The sequence below is a fragment of the Megalobrama amblycephala genome, linkage group LG13, assembly GCF_018812025.1.
Source record: "Megalobrama amblycephala isolate DHTTF-2021 linkage group LG13, ASM1881202v1, whole genome shotgun sequence".
Lineage (NCBI taxonomy): Eukaryota > Metazoa > Chordata > Actinopteri > Cypriniformes > Xenocyprididae > Megalobrama > Megalobrama amblycephala.
Window position 1 is genome coordinate 982,907 of NC_063056.1, and position 15,203 is coordinate 998,109.

Below are 15,203 nucleotides of genomic sequence, written 5' to 3' on the forward strand. Positions count from 1 at the left end.
TCGTTAACATGAAGACAGAACACCGCGAAGGACAATCTGAAAAACCTCTGTGTTTATATTCAACATTTCAAATTGGATCACTACGAACACAGTGTTTTAGGCCAAACGGAGGAGAAAAATTGAATAAAACTGCTGTTCCGTCAGTTCCATCCAACTGCCTGAAGCAAAACACTGTTGCTTTAGTGTTCCGTTTTTATCACAGTGCTGTTTAAAGAGATTTTCAGCGATAAAGTCAATCCAACTGTCCTTGGGTGGGATACAAAAATGCTGAAGTATAATTGTCATGCTTTAGTCCAGATGATGATGATGATGATGAAGAGGCAAATGGTTTCACAAAACAAAAGATTTATTAAATAAAACAAACTCAGGTAATCCACAGATAATTAGCAGGCATATGACACTGTAACAGCATGTAGGAACAACAATACTGGACCACTCAACTGAGAACAAAGAGGAACTTAAATACACAGAGATGATGACTAAATAAACAGGTGTGATGATTGAATGTCCATGACAACTAATGACTGGCAGGAAACTAGAACAAAGGAAACAGGTAACTGAAGAGAGACAAACTAAAAGTCCATGAAAATGAAATTAAACACACAGATCATGACGAAACATCCCCTCCGAGGAAGGTGTGGCCTCACGTCGTGATGGATGGACTGAGGAAAGAAGGGTGGAGGAAACCAATAGGGGAGCAGATGTGAGGAACCAGGGTGGAGCAGATGGCGGAAGAAGCCATGGAGGAGATGATGGGAGGAACCATGAAGGATAAGATGGTGGAATGACCCATGGAGGAGTTGATGATGAGAGGAGCAATGGAGGAGGCTAATGCAGGCTAATGGCTGCAGTGGAGCCTGAGGGATGGAGGAGTCCGATTGAGCCTTAGGGGTGGAGGGATGGAGCGCAGCAGACAGCCCGGAAGTCCATGCCGATGGTTGGGTGACGACTGACCAAGGTGGAGCCGGTGGGAGGAGGGAGGAGGTGGAGTTGAAGGGACTACAATCCCAGGTGGAGCCAAGGGGGCAAGGAGCCAGGGTGGAGTCGACTGGTTGATGGACCGAGGTGGAACTGAGAGCTCCGAGGGATGTGGCAGAGCTTGGGACTCCTCAGAGCTGGGAAACAGAAGCCCCATGGCAGATCAGGGTTGCATGGCAGAGCTGATGGTGGAGCAGCAGCATATCTTACATGCTCACAGCAGCATGTCTGTGTATCTATTAGCAATTGCAAGTCTATATTTGCTCTGCAGCAGCAGCAGCAGCAGCAGCAATAATCAGCGGCAGCATAACAGATCTAGTCCACCTACTTTAGCATTGCCATATTAAATAACATGCTAAAACTATTTTAATGGTTGTCATGATTGAATTGGATTTACACACCATTATAGAACAATTAGCACAAAACAAGAGAGTGCGGTGTAAAGATCTGCTAATATCATAGATAAAGGTTACTGGGTGGGACAACAGTGGGAACGCCTACTAAAGTCCAAAATTGCTGAGACTTTCGGTGTAAAGGGGTGGTTCATTGCGATTTCACTTTTTTAACTTTAGTTAGTGTGTAATGTTTCTGCTTAAGCATAAACAGTATCTGAAAAGTTACAGTGCTGAAGGTTCAATGCAAACAGAGATATTGTCTTTTAAAGTTATGGCAGTTTAATGCCTACAAAAAAACAACCGGTTTGGATTACAACAATCATAAACCCTGAAACCCTGCCCACAGGAACAAGCAACAAAGTGGGCGAGGCCATGTCACGCGGCATCATGGAAGCGGAAGAGTTGTCTACACTGGATGCGCACGGCGCGATGCGACATGTCAAAAGATAATAGAACCCATTATAATCAGTGATATTGTCTACACTGACTGGATGCGCCGTGGAAGACAGATTCCAGAATCTACAAGAGTTCAATGCTGGATTTGCACAAAGGCTATTACTGAAAGATGAAGCAGTTCCCACTTTAAAAGCAGAAGCTGCTGTTTATGGGCCCCAACCTGTAAGTAGGTTTTATTGTTTGAACATGTCTTTTAAATATATTATGTTGCTATTTTTTGGTTGCATCAAGGACGTAAACAAAGACCAATGCGTTTTTGCTTCGCTAGCCAGTTAGCTAAATTCTATTGCATACTTTTCCAACAAACGCCAACAAACTTCTTTGTTCATAGACAAACAGTTGTTCATGCTATAAATTAAATGATACCTTTACAAAAATGCTACTACTCAGTCATGTATTCGGCTACAGTAAAGCTTTAATCAAGATCAAACCGTATATTGAAAGCTAACAAAAAGCAGTAACATTTACAAGTGACAGCATCTAAACACTTTGACACAAGTACAAACGGAAATACTTACCATTCAGAAACGTCGTTTAAAAACCGTGCTTGCAGAGGTTCTGCTTGACCCTCTTCATCATTACTGCTATCTGGGTCTGATTCGGGCTCAATTTGATAAAGCAATATAGACGCCATTATTTATAATATACAACTAATGGTAAGGGGCGTGGTGTTTCTGAATGCTTGAGCGAATCACAATACACCGGCCAGCTAACCAATCTGAGCACACTGTGTATTTCGGAGGGAGTGGCTTCATAGAACCAGGAAGTCAAACCAGCCGTTCAAATGACAATGGAAACGGAGGTGTAGAATAAAGGTGAAATATATGAAGGGTGAGTAATTAATCATAGAAGTTTAATTTTTAGGTGAAGTAACCCTTTAAGGTATGCTTTTCATTTTCATGAGCAGGCACAACCTTTGCAGCAACAACAAGAAGATAATGATAAGATTCTATTTCAAGGAGAACATTTTGTATCTCAAAAATACAGGAGTGTTTAAAACAGGCAGCATGTGGTAGCATGTGGATTGTGGCAAACGGACATCATTTTAAACATTTCATTTGTGCTGCATTGTGTAAAATTCTAGTAAAATTCTTTTTTTTCCTGATGAATGAGTCCATTGGTAGTTAGTTTCATATAACCTTCCATCACTCGTTCAATCTGGTTATCTTAAATGGCTGTGCCTTGTTTCGAGCTGGCTTTGAATTTCAAGCCAGTGCAACACAATCCAAGCCTGATACATGGATCTTACATGTCAATGGTTCACTTTATAACGTATATAGAGGAATCGATTATGACCTATATTATAAACTAAACTGCAAACATTTATTTTTTATATTTTTCCACAATAAATAAATAAATAATAAAAAAAGAAGTTTAGCAGGTCACATGTGTGTGTTCTAAGTGTAAAATGACGTTTTCTGATGTTGCCTTCTGAATGATTGAAATATTAAAGTTCATGCTCTTGATCTGTGTGACAGACGCACTTCAACTCTTTGACCACAATGCTATCACAGGCACAGATGGAAACAGATCTGAGAAAAAGCATTCCTTTTTTTTAATGACCTCATAGCACATTGCGTTTTAGTTTAGTTGGTAAATACATGAGGGATGTGTAACAGAGAGTGATGGTCAGAAGTGAGTTTCAGGACTGCATGAATATCAGTGAGCAGATCTCTTTTGTGATACACCAAAACATACGCAACAATTCATTTTTTTAGGGATGACATCATTACACACACATTTTATAGGTAAAAAATTGTATGGAAACAGGCTGGATACCATACATTTCGAAAAAAAAAAAAAAAAAGGCGCAAAAAAGTGTATGGAAACTTGGCTACTATGAGGAAAGAGATATCGTCATGTGTCAGCGCACACATAAATATAACAGGTTTTGAGGGAGTGACATTTTAAAAGCCTTTTTGATCACATGGCTCGAACTGCATTTATTAATTTATTTATTTTAGTTATTGATTTGTGTTTATTTTGATAGGAAATCCTAATAAAATCCATTTTACTTTGAGCCTGTATTGGAAAAATGTAATTTTTTTGAATATTCAGAAGTAACCTTTTAAAATGAAGTTCAATTATTTTTCAGGCAAAACGTTACCTTTTCCTTGCACCTCACATCACTTCAAAGTGGCTGATCATTTGTTTACCTGGCTCCTAAATTACAATATTGCTTCATCTTTTTGGTTAAAAATGGATTATTCAGAGTCATGATTTCACACCAGTTTAGTTCATAATGAGTGAGAAGTGTCTGCCTGTGTGTTTGTATAGTGTCTGTGTGTGTATCTGTCTGTGTGTATGTGGTGTCCATGCCTGCACTGCAGAACTGAGTGTTTCGTATTGATGCATCTCTGTGTTGGCATGGAGCAGGTAATCTGAGCACAGCACAGGAGAATCAATGCCAGTCTCTTTGGTGGGAATCAGCTGATCTAGATCAGAGCACATGGACCCATTGAGAGGCACATTAGGGCCACTGCAGTGTACAATACACACACACACACACACACACACACACACACACACACACACACACACACACACACTTGCCAAGGAACACCTTTAAATATGTGATTGTGCAAATCTGTTTTGTGCTTTTGTCAGTGAGTATTATATATATATATATATATATATATATATATATATATATATATATATATATAGTTACCAGGAATGAATTTAAATCGGAGATTGCATTTTGAACGATGTACTTTTAGTCAGGTCAAGATCACACAAAATGTGTGAAAAAAAAAAAAATCACAGGAATGAACAAATTTGCTGGCTAAAGCTGGAATAAAACATTCCTTCTGCACACATGTAGTGATCAGCCCGCTGTAGAATCTGGTTGGATGGCGGTGAACCTCTCTGGGGTTTTTAGGTGGAAAGCTGACACTCACAGACGTATTGCTTTGGAGGGTGACAAATGGAAGCCACTAAAGTCTTTCATAGGGTATGTGCAGCTGCCAACAACCACACTGAAGAGCCTTAATCTCGCTTTCAAAAGCTCAACAGTCATTTTAATTCAGGCCTCTGACTGGACTCACTTTTGACACCATTTTAACATGTGATGCTAGCGATGGGGCAGTCATGGATCACACATTATAAGCGGGATGCTTCGTTGTGGTGTAATTCAGGGTAATAAGCAGTAGCGAATGAGCTCGGCAAGGCTCCTTTATTGAGAATAATCCATCAGAGTGATCTGATGAGTACTGATAAATGATTAACCTAGGGCTACATGATAAGCAGCCTATTAAATGTCTCAGATATGTGATCCGTGAAGGGCGATATTACATACTGTCGCCTAGATCAACCCTCATACGTCAAGACAAACTTCATTACAGTGATGGAGCTCCATTGGAGAAAAGAATGGAGGAGTTAAGAGGTAAAAGAGCACTGTAAACACCACTGATATAGTGAACGGACCTCATTAAAACACTCCAAAAGATATAAAGCGAGAGAACAGGCTGCTAGAGAGAGGTTCTGTGTGATCCAGTGATCCGTGTTCGCATTTTATTTGAAGTTAATTTGAAATTAAAAATACAAAATTTGGGTTGTGGAGCATCATGACCCATGTTCACAAAGCGTGCCGAAATTAGAGATGCATCAACTTATTGTTACACATCTAGCAGATTGGTTTCCTTTCTTCATCATTAATAATAGTTGATTTGGTCTCTTGCTGATTTGGATGGTAAAATGATATCTGTATGTTCATTCATCATTCATCAGAGCTACATACTTTGACACAAGCAACCTGTGTGCACAACTCGAGCAAATCACGGTGGGGAAAGAAATGTATAGACTAAATCAACCCAGCCCCCTCTCTCCTCTCTCAGATGAAAAATTCAAAAGACGTACCGAATCTTGTGGAAATCCTAAAATATATGCAATTTGATCAAGGCAGGATTAAAAGAGCCATTGTGCTTGTCAATAAGGTACGTGACAGCTCTGCGGTATCATATTGACTGTTGCGTATTAATACCCCATGTCCTATTGGTCCATCAGCTGATTGTTTGGAATGTAAATGATGTGGCTGATGCTTTGGTGACTGATGGATTAAATTCCAATTAATCAGTTGCTCCATCAGTTTCCCTCATTCCGATCAAATATCTCCCGAGTGCAAACTCTTCTTTCAGGGGTATTAGGAGAAATAAACACTTTGGAAGTCATTTTCATCAATCTATAGCAAATGTCAGTGACTAGATCTCTATGTGTGTTCGTGAAAGATGTAGTATGATTTATAATGTGCTATGGGTGTAGTTTTATCGGTTTAAAATAACAATGCAAATGTAAGTATTTGTCTACTTAATTTATAGAGGGAATTAAAATACTTGCATTAAAGAAAACATGGCACATACTATACCTTTTTTACATTCAATATTAGATTCACTGACGAGTCTGATTGCTAGAAATATCAATAGGTTTAATGTTTATTTACACTCCAAATACTGAATATACTTATATACATACAGTATACACATTAATACTAAGGCACATTTTGCAAAAGGTTGTTAGGTCATCAAAATATGAAGCTATAGATATATTGTTGAAAATGAAGACAGAAAGTCTCGGCCGTCCAGCTTTATGAAACCGATTTCATACATCCACGAAAAATACTGATAGACAGATCAAACCCTGTCTGACAAACAAGCCTGGTCAATTATACAAAATAAAATCAAGTATTCATAAGTAGTAGGTAATGGGATATTCACTGACAGATTGAATAATTCAGTTTGCTTAGGTGTCTCTGGCATTAGTTTGTAGCTAATGGTTGCCTTGCTAAAAAATTCATGTGAAACAATGCTTGAGTGGAAGATAGGCATAATTATGCCTACTTAATTTACCTCGCTCTGGTGCAAATTAAATGCTCACTTCTAAAGAATGCTTGTCTATTTAAGCAGGTGTAATGTAAATGTATTGTCATTTGATTTATGAATTTGATCTCTGGCCCACTCGACGCTTCTTCCCAATTTCATTCATAAATCTTTCATTGAGAACAATTACGCATTCAGCTTCTCTTCATAGCTGCATTATCTGACCTGAATACCCTTGTCACGGGTATGTAATGGACACTAAATATTCTGAAATGACCTAGTTGATGTTATTCATCTAGTCCGACTGGAACATTTCTTCTTGTTTTTTCTGATGCCATTGCACTACAACTGAAGTTTGTGGTCGTTCAGGCAGGATATCTGTATTTTAGAGATGGCTAAAAGATGAATAGTTAACCTCGTTTTCTTCTAGATCTCTGTGTATTAAAAATGATTCAGATCGTGATGGACATTTCAGTTAATGTTGTTATTTTCATTATCAGGATAAAAAAATAATCAAAATGTGGAATTACACCTGCAATTATCAAGTTTTTACTATGCATTATGTAATGCAAATCATATGCTTGAGTACGAACATACTGCAGTGTCATGTATAATTAGATGTAAATCAGCTGCGATGAATGTGTGACAGCTTAACACACACACACACACACACACTCTTCCTATTAGCCTTAATAGTGCTGAGCGCTGGTGATCCCATCGATCTGGGGAATAATTCTCTATGAAACTGATGGATGGGGACAGCCATTGACAGAAAAGCTAAAGAGCACTTTGAGACGTCCCCTGTGAATAGCTATGATGGAAAATAGATTGTTGAAAAAAGATTTATGTTTGTATTCCCCAGCCACACACACACAGCTGTCCTCTGTCAGCTAGTGTTTTTGTGGACACATCAATTGGGATTTCCTGTGTTAATGCTCACGGCAGGATCACAATGTCAGATTTGCTATTGTCTGCAAAAAAATGTGTATGTTTGCAACATGATCTCATGAGTATTCATTTGAATTTTATGTAAAGTGTGGTACTAGCACATACATTTACTTACATTTGCATAGACACTGAAACATGCTCTACTGACAGCATCTACAAAATAAAACATTTACAAATTAACACATAAATGGTTTATTCTATTGTATTTATAATCAGTTTGATTCATTAGGTTTTCAATGCAATCACATTTATTTAAGAGTAGACATTTGAAATTATTGAATTAACGTTTCATTCTATTGTGTGACTTCTGGTGCCATTTTAAACTCGTTTCAGAGGATTACATAATTTAAAATTACATTTTATAATGAATGAAATTAATTAAATTTATGTCTTTGCTTATCATGTAATTTTTATTTAGATTGCTGTGGGACATATTTGTTTAAAAATCTAAATTTGCTGCCACAAGCATGCCGTATTTCAGATGATTCAAGTAATGGATCAAGATAAGATTTTCAGGGATTAACAACTTAAACTCCACTCTGTACCACACACAACATACTGAATGCAATATATCATGATTTGAACTACTTTTTCTCTTCTTTTGTCATTTTTGTAATAAATGTTTGTGATTTTTATGCCTGTTCTTCTTATTTTATACAGTACATGTATAATAACAAATAGTTAGGGAAACCTATTGTGTACAGAGTATGGTAGAAATTAAATCTTTTGAAATTAAATAGAAGGACTAAGGATCCATAATTTATGTATTCTTTAAAAGGTTTTGCATTTTTAGCAATTTTCAACTACTGAGTATTTTTCTTTCAACTTCCATGTTCTCTGATCAGCTAATTTATATAGAGTCTTCTTGTTTGACGTTGTGGATGATTGTCCTGACATAACTCAAAGCTTCTCTGCAAAATAAAAAATAAAGATTTTGTTTTTCATTTTATTTAACATTTAGTATTATTGTTTAAATTAGAAGATAAAGAAACTTTATAATTTTAATAAAAAGAGCAATTTTATGTTATACAAGGCATATTTGTTAAATGAAAACTATGAAGGGAATAGAATTACATTTAAAATTCTCATGTAATTTGACAAATTTCCGGTTTAGGTCACCCCCACATCTGGTTTTATCAGAATACAGATAAAAATAATTTTGAGATTGCTACAGATACAAATATTGGCTCAGCTGAACTCTGTCAGGGGTTGTAATCCAAATCGAGTACAATCCAAATATGTCTTTAAATAAACGCAAAGAGAGATAGTCTACAACACAATCCAGAAACATTAACATAAGACAAAGGACAGAGGATAACTGAAGGCTTAAATACACAAAGGATGATAATCAACGAAACAGGAAACAGGTGAGGACAAATCTGAAACCATGACAACTAACGAGTGATTCAAACTAAGGTAAAGCAGAGACAATGAAATCTATGACTAATACTAAACAAGACACAGAAACAGAACATGCTCATAACACAACTTCCTCTTCCCTGTAAACTGTGTCATTGCACTGCAAAACACAGTACTAACTGAGGAGGGAGTAGGGAGAGAGAGAGGGAGGGAGGGAGGGAAGGGAAAGAGGGCTTGGGATCTCTGGAGGAGGACAAGGAGCAGGCAAAGTAAGACACCAAGGAGATGATGACCAGGGAGGAGATAAAGGTAAGAGGAGCCAGGGCAGAGACAGGAGGAATCACAGAAGAGATAAGAGGAACAGGATGATGACCCAGAGCAAGGTCCACAGTGGAGCCGATAGAGGGAAGGACCATGGTGGTGCCTTGGTGGAGAGGCCAGGTGGAACCAGGGAGATGACTGACTGAGGTGGAGGTGGTGGAGGTAAAGACCAAGGTGGGGTCGAAGAGCCTGGGTGATGTTGAAGGCCTGGAGGGCATGGTGGAGCTGCAGGTGGGCATGATGAGGTGGAGGTGTGAACTTGGCAGACCAGGGCAGAGACGGTGGGAGAGAAGACAATGGTGGAACCGGAGGGAAGAAGGAGCCCAGCAGAACCAGAGGGGTGAAGGGACAAGGAGAAGCTGCTGACTTGGAAGTCCGAGGTGGAGCCAGAGGGATGAGGGAGCCCTGCTGAGCCTGAGGGATGGCAGTCCATGGTGAAGCCAAGGTAAAGCTGATGGGTTGGAGGGTTGAGGTAGAGTCCAAGGCTTGAGGTGGAGCTGAGGGTGAGCAAAGGTGGAGCTAATGACTGAGAAGCCCCCCAGGTGGATTCGTGCAGCAGAGTGGAACCACTTTGAGGGGGCTGAGGGGAGACAGTGGAGACAAGGCCAATGAACTGAATTGCTTAGGCAGCGAAGGAGGGAGGGGGAGCATCGGGACCATCCACAATGGAGGAGACTTGGAGCTGAGCAACGAAAACTTGGTGCTGGGATTAAACAGTTAAGACTTGGATGACTTGGGACTGGGCTTATTCAGCGATGACTGAGAGTTGGATGGGACCAGCAGCGACTGCAGCGCAGCAAAAACCTCCTCATCCAGCACACCAAACAACAAATCCCCCACAACCCAGCTCATTGCACTAACCTCAGCGGTGGGAGTGTGGGCGGGGCTCTAATCCATCCTGACAAACTCCACAAATATTCCCTCTATGACGGACGCAGTTTCCGGCTCGCTCACCTTAACAGACTGCATTGGGCTCAGGCTGTGGGATGAAACCAACCTCTGGCTATCACTCTACCTTAGTGTTAATGGTAGGCTCTAGCAGTTCTACGCTGGGCATAGCTGACAGCTGGCTAGCCTCTGGGTCTGAAGTGGGGTTGGTGATGTCCGCATCAACGGGGCAGACAGTGAATGGTGAGTCATTTAGGACCAGCAACCACTCCACATATTCAGTGAAGCTCCCTCGAGGACCATCCACTGACGTGCCTTCGGATAGTAGGTGAGGCATGCCAAGTTGAGAAAGTCTCTTGTGTGGTCCTCGAGGGAGCGATCCATATCTGCCATAAAGCCACATCTGGGGTACAGGATGCTAATTCAGCAAATGTGACACTCATTACAATCTGATGTCTGGAGTGCCTTTGGGTCTTGCTCCCTGTTTATGCCATCCATTAGTTTCATTAGTTACAGCTTGTTTCTCTATGCTCAGTATAGCCGGTCGAGGAGCAATAGATTTACAGGATTCTGCTGTGTGTTCCAGCTGTTTTGGTACTAACGGAATTAACTTTGTTTCACAAACTGTAATCCTTTGAAGATGTCTGTGGCAGTTTATGCAGCAAATAGATTATTTTGAATCTACTAAGTTCATGTTTAAATGCATAGATTGGGAAACATATGTAACATACCTATGAATTTCTTTTTACAAACAAAGGTTTATAAATATTATTATTGTTTTTTTAAAGGTGAGTTGAGATGTAAAAGCAGCCAATAGGTATGCAGCATACAATGGAACTCCTTCAATACTGTTTAAAAAGCACCATAGGTGAGCAGAGCTGTAATATAGGCAAATGTGGCTACTTTGAAGAACCGCTAAGAGAAGACAGAATAGTTTTGATTTAAACAGTTGTCAGTTGTTTTAACAGTTTGAAGTTGTTAATGAAGTTCAGTCCTCTTAGGACTTAGGATTTGTCCTAACTTTAAAATGGTAATGCAAATTTAGCACTAAGAAATTGTTTTAGACAGAACAAATAGCCATTTAAATTAAATATTATTTTTAATAGCCAGTCTTACTTAAATTATGTGCATTTTGATACTGAGAGTGTCTAGTAAAACATGAAGTTTGGTCGTGTATAAATTCACCTGATGAAGTGATTCATCAGCCTTCATCATCTAAATGTGCAGGGTGACACAGGACACCAGAATAACACTGACTTTACAGGGCCACTGTCTATCTCTCTCCAGAAAAAAAGATGACACTGCCAAGATCCTCTGTTCAGATTTTGTCTTCTCAAAGCACTTAATGTGATCAGAGAATTAAAATTTCAACACATCATTTAGTGACAACCTGGGTCTCGGGATGCAAGACGCAGGTTTTGGGTTTCTGTGGCCATGTACTCACAAAATACAGTAGCACAGCAACAATTGCCTTATTGCTTTTATAAAATAGTTACTGCATTTTAAACATTGAGGTGGAAAAGAAGCCAACAAATGTGCAGCATACATGGGAACTCCTTCAATACTGTTTAAAAGCATCAAATAAAAGAGAAATGAGCACACATTGTACCTTCAGGCACTACCCATAAAAGGACAACTTTACTTTATTTACAACTAAAAAGTTCATAGTAGTACATTAATTGCAGATATTAAAGGTGCCATCAAACGTTTTTTTACAAGATGTAATATAAGTCTAAGGTGTCCCCTGAATGCGTCTGTGAAGTTGCAGCTCAAAATACCCCATATATTTTTTTTTTTTCATTTTTTTAACTGCCTATTTTGGGGCATCATTAACTATGCAAGATATATAGGCTGCGGCCCCTTTAATTCTCGTGCTCCCCCGCCCCCGGAGCTCGCGCTTGCCTTTAACAGCATAAACACAGTTCACACAGCTAATATAACCCTCAAAATGGATCTTTACAAAGTGTTCGTCATGCAGTATGTCTAATCGCGTAAGTATAGTATTTATTTGGATGTTTACATTTGATTCTGAATGAGTTTGATAGTGCTCCGTGGCTAACGGCTAATGCTACACTGTTGGAGAGATTTATAAAGAATGAAGTTGTGTTTATGAATTATACAGACTGCAAGTGTTTAAAAATGAAAATAGCGACGGCTCTCTTGTCTCCGTGAATACAGTAAGAAACGATGGTAACTTTAACCACATTTAACAGTACATTAGCAACATGCTAATGAAACATTTAGAAAGACAATTTACAAATATCACTAAAAATATCATGTTATCATGGATCATGTCAGTTATTATTGCTTTATCTGCCATTTTTCGCTATTGTTCTTGCTTGCTTACCTAGTCTGATGATTCAGCTGTGCACAGATCCAGACGTTAATACTGGCTGCCCTTGTCTAATGCCTTGAACATGGGCTGGCATATGCAAATATTGGGGGCGTACACCCCGACTATTACGTAACAGTCGGTGTTATGTTGAGATTCGCCTGTTCTTCGGAGGTCTTTTAAACAAATGAGATTTATATAAGAAGGAGGAAACAATGGAGTTTGAGACTCACTGTATGTCTTTTCCATGTACTGAACTCTTGTTATTCAACTATGCCAAGGTAAATTCAATATTTATGTGGGGAAAACCGGAGCATACCATACATACATGTGTATCTGTACTAAACTCAGTACATATATACTGTAGATCTCATGGAGCCAAACAACTTTCAAGCTGACAGTCATATGCTCTGCCTCACAGGAAGTTAGCCATTTTGGATTTTGTATAAAGTGCATGCAGTGATTTTTTAAGTACTCCTCCTTAAGGGATTCATGTGAACCAATTACATGTAACGCAGCACATCTGAGCTTTCGTAAGAACCAGTAAGGTTCATTTTCGTGTTATGGAGCACATTTGAGCTTCCACGAGAACCAATAGCCAAGTTTCCATCCAGTTTTTGTGCTGTTTTGTTATCGATAAAGCAAATAGGGCAAAAAACTATTCGCAAAATTTGCTGTCTCCAGGCTGTTTCCATCCAGTTGGCCTTTTACCAATAAAATGGTGTGTGTGATGACGTCATCTCTAAAAAAATGCATTGTCGCATAAGTTTTGTTATATTGCTAAAAAAAATCTGCCCTTGAGCCGTTTCCATACATACTTTTGCGTATATCGCAAATTTGTATCTTTTGCATCCCATTTATAAAATGTACAAATGTAGTAATGAGACAATTGAAATTCGCCAGTACTGCGTATTTTCACATATAATGAACTGCTTTAATGGGGACAACACCATGAACGTGGACGCTGCATGTATAGGCGAATTCTGTCATATGACACCACATTTATTTGCGTTAAAGCAAAATAAATGTGACAAAAATAAATTCTCGACAAAAAGTGTTTCCAAAACAATTTTTGTGACATTTAACGTATCGACCTAGAATTTATGCTAAAGATAAACGGAAAAAGACTGTGTCGACATTTGAGAAATTTGATCAACAAATGGCATTTCCATCTGCTATATCGCTAGAGATTTTGAGGCGCTAAACCTTTTTTCGCAAAAAAAATGGAAACCTGGCTGGAAACCTGGCTAGTGAGATTTGTTCTCATGTCATTAGTTTTACCATCTCTTTATGTACTTTTTGAAGCGATAAAATGGTAGTTGCGTGGATTGTCAATGGAGGGACTGAAATCTCTCAGATATCATTTAAAATATATTCATTTGTGTTTCGAAGATGAACAAAAGTCTTATGGGTTTGGAATGGCATGAGGGTGAGTAAATGATGACAATTTAAACATTTTTGGTGAACTAACCCTTTCAGTTGGTACAATAAAAAAACTTATGTTTATTTTTCTTACCTAAGACACATCATGGGAAGAATTTAATTGATCCTATCAAAGCATTTAAAAATTGAATTGAACTGAATCTAATCAAAACTAATTTTGAATTTAATTGCATTATTCTTGAATCAAATCAAAGACATTTGAATTGTGAATAAAATCGATTTCCTGTCTTCCCAAAGATACACCCCTACTATCACATCCCCGGTCACATTCTTATTTGATTTCTTTTCTGGTACTCTTATTTTGAATGTTCTGATTTCTTTTATAATGTGCATAGTGTGATTTTATTGTGGTTTTGTGTGATGGTGTGGTTTTATTATAAATATAGATTACAAAAAAATAAATAAAAAATAACCAGGTAAAACCAGACCACCTGCAGCTGTTAATGAACCTCAACCTCCTTCTAATGAGCTTGGGCCATTATCATCAATAAAACGGGAAATCTGCTAATGAACAAACAGCATCAACATCAAATGACTCTGGAAACCTGCCACCGGACCTGTCTGTTCTGGAGGAGCAACCAATGCAACCCTAATTGCAACTGTTTCTATTTATTACAATATCAGGAAAACCGCAATCTTTTTCTTTGTGATGGTATGTGAAATTCGGCTGGTTGGACTACAGCAACAGCACATCAGTGGTAAACTGGCCCCTTACAGGCAAAGTCATCAGCCTGATGGCAGCGGTACAGTGTTTGATCCGTATTCTTCTGCCCTATGTGTGTGAGGCGATGATGTTCTGTAGGTGTGAAGATTGACAATAGATCCAGTGGATTAACACTTTTGGAATCTAAGCCATCATTGTCTTCTATGACATGATGCTCCGCCTGGATAGTCTAGGTCTATATCAGGTGAAGATGAGGTTGTAATGGTGGAGCTGTGTGCTCTGTATGTTCATGGCTTGATCTTATTCTATAACAATCCGTGTTGTGAGATTTAGTTCCGGTGCTACACAAGTTATGTACTACTGTGAGGTGTGAATGGCCCCGTCATGTGTCTTCACACCCATGCATATTTCAGAGCAACACAGCAGTGGTATTTCATTCTTGAATGAATCATTGTTTTTGAATGAATTGGTTCAGTGAATGATTCAAAAATATATTTATAGTCAGGGCCGTCCTTGGGGCGGCGCAACTGGTGCGACCGCAGCGGGCCCCGCGGCGAAATCCTCCCCAAATACCCCCACCCGCCATACTAGCCAAATGCTTTTGA

The 15,203-nt window shown here is 38.9% G+C and overlaps 1 long non-coding RNA gene across 1 annotated transcript in view; it reads right to left on the reverse strand.

Annotated features, from left to right (window-relative positions):
• Window positions 1–310: 310 nt before the first annotated feature.
• The window catches only part of LOC125243307, a 56,868-nt gene continuing 41,975 nt past the window's right edge, over window positions 311–15,203 (reverse strand). Inside the window, exon 3 of the long non-coding RNA XR_007179015.1 lies at window positions 311–1,115. This is a non-coding gene — a long non-coding RNA (uncharacterized LOC125243307). The remainder of the gene's footprint in view (window positions 1,116–15,203) is intronic.